Source organism: Triticum dicoccoides, unplaced genomic scaffold (genome assembly GCF_002162155.2).
Source record: "Triticum dicoccoides isolate Atlit2015 ecotype Zavitan unplaced genomic scaffold, WEW_v2.0 scaffold38338, whole genome shotgun sequence".
Taxonomy (NCBI): domain Eukaryota; kingdom Viridiplantae; phylum Streptophyta; class Magnoliopsida; order Poales; family Poaceae; genus Triticum; species Triticum dicoccoides.
The window spans coordinates 1-2025 of NW_021268068.1; the positions used below are offsets into that span (position 1 = coordinate 1).

Genomic DNA, 2025 nt, shown 5'->3' on the forward strand with positions numbered 1-2025 from the left:
AACAAAACGCACGTGTAAGTAATATATTTACCGTGTTTTATTATTTTGCACGAGTGCGGTAAGTCATAGCTGGGTGCTCACGATTCACGGGTCCAGCGTCGGCGTTGTGGCGCGGCAAGCGTGCACTGGTGCGGTTGAGAGGGAGGGGTGGAAACCGCGTTAAACTCGTCTCCGTAGTTGAGAGGGAGCGGCCAAAGCAATGTACAATCGTCTTTGTAGTGGAGCTGGGAGGGGCAAGGATAAGGGACGAAGACCGGGGTAACATGTCGGATGCGATCATACCAGCACTAAAGCACCGGATCCCATCAGAACTCCGAAGTTAAGCGTGCTTCGGCGAGAGTAGTACTAGGATGGGTGACCTCCTGGGAAGTCCTCGTGTTGCATTCCCTTTTTAATTTTTTTCGCGCCGCTTGCAGAACAAAACGCACGTGTAAGTAATATATTTACCGTGTTTTATTATTTTGCACGAGTGCGGTAAGTCATAGCTGGGTGCTCACGATTCACGGGTCCAACGTCGGCGTTGTGGCGCGGCAAGCGTGCACTGGTGCGGTTGAGAGGGAGGGGTGGAAACCGCGTTAAACTCGTCTCCGTAGTTGAGAGGGACCGGCCAAAGCAATGTACAATCGTCTTTGTAGTGGAGCTGGGAGGGGCAAGGATAAGGGACGAAGACCGGGGTAACATGTCGGATGCGATCATACCAGCACTAAAGCACCGGATCCCATCAGAACTCCGAAGTTAAGCGTGCTTGGGCGAGAGTAGTACTAGGATCGGTGACCTCCTGGGAAGTCCTCGTGTTGCATTCCCTTTTTAATTTTTTTCGCGCCGCTTGCAAAACAAAACGCACGTGTAAGTAATATATTTACCGTGTTTTATTATTTTGCACGAGTGCGGTAAGTCATAGCTGGGTGCTCACGATTCACGGGTCCAGCGTCGGCGTTGTGGCGCGGCAAGCGTGCACTGGTGCGGTTGAGAGGGAGGGGTGGAAACCGCGTTAAACTCGTCTCCGTAGTTGAGAGGGAGCGGCCAAAGCAATGTACAATCGTCTTTGTAGTGGAGCTGGGAGGGGCAAGGATAAGGGACGAAGACCGGGGTAACATGTCGGATGCAATCATACCAGCACTAAAGCACCGGATCCCATCAGAACTCCGAAGTTAAGCGTGCTTGGGCGAGAGTAGTACTAGGATGGGTGACCTCCTGGGAAGTCCTCGTGTTGCATTCCCTTTTTAATTTTTTTCGCGCCGCTTGCAAAACAAAACGCACGTGTAAGTAATATATTTACCGTGTTTTATTATTTTGCACGAGTGCGGTAAGTCATAGCTGGGTGCTCACGGTTCACGGGTCCAGCGTCGGCGTTGTGGCGCGGCAAGCGTGCACTGGTGCGGTTGAGAGGGAGGGGTGGAAACCGCGTTAAACTCGTCTCTGTAGTTGAGAGGGAGCGGCCAAAGCAATGTACAATCGTCTTTGTAGTGGAGCTGGGAGGGGCAAGGATAAGGGACGAAGACCGGGGTAACATGTCGGATGTGATCATACCAGCACTAAAGCACCGGATCCCATCAGAACTCCGAAGTTAAGCGTGCTTGGGCGAGAGTAGTACTAGGATGGATGACCTCCTGGGAAGTCCTCGTGTTGCATTCCCTTTTTAATTTTTTTCGCGCCGCTTGCCAAACAAAACGCACGTGTAAGTAATATATTTACCGTGTTTTATTATTTTGCACGAGTGCGGTAAGTCATAGCTGGGTGCTCACGATTCACGGGTCCAGCGTCGGCGTTGTGGCGCGGCAAGCGTGCACTGGTGCGGTTGAGAGGGAGGGGTGGAAACCGCGTTAAACTCGTCTCCGTAGTTGAGAGGGAGCGGCCAAAGCAATGTACAATCGTCTTTGTAGTGGAGCTGGGAGGGGCAAGGATAAGGGACGAAGACCGGGGTAACATGTTGGATGCGATCATACCAGCACTAAAGCACCGGATCCCATCAGAACTCCGAAGTTAAGCGTGCTTGGGCGAGAGTAGTACTAGGATGGGTGACCT

The 2025-nt window shown here is 52.1% G+C and overlaps 4 non-coding genes and 1 pseudogene across 4 annotated transcripts; all 5 read left to right on the forward strand.

Moving 5' to 3' along the window:
- The first annotated feature begins 268 nt into the window (after positions 1 to 268).
- LOC119346071 lies at positions 269 to 387 on the forward strand. Its single transcript, XR_005167341.1, has one exon. It is a non-coding gene; the product is annotated as a 5S ribosomal RNA (ribosomal RNA).
- Positions 388 to 684: 297 nt separating this feature from the next.
- Positions 685 to 803, forward strand: LOC119346072. The gene has a single exon (XR_005167342.1). It is a non-coding gene; the product is annotated as a 5S ribosomal RNA (ribosomal RNA).
- Positions 804 to 1100: 297 nt separating this feature from the next.
- Positions 1101 to 1219, forward strand: LOC119346069. The gene has a single exon (XR_005167339.1). It is a non-coding gene; the product is annotated as a 5S ribosomal RNA (ribosomal RNA).
- A 297-nt stretch (positions 1220 to 1516) lies between these two features.
- LOC119346070 lies at positions 1517 to 1635 on the forward strand. Its single transcript, XR_005167340.1, has one exon. It is a non-coding gene; the product is annotated as a 5S ribosomal RNA (ribosomal RNA).
- A 297-nt stretch (positions 1636 to 1932) lies between these two features.
- Positions 1933 to 2025, forward strand: LOC119346073 (annotated as a pseudogene; the record flags this gene model as incomplete).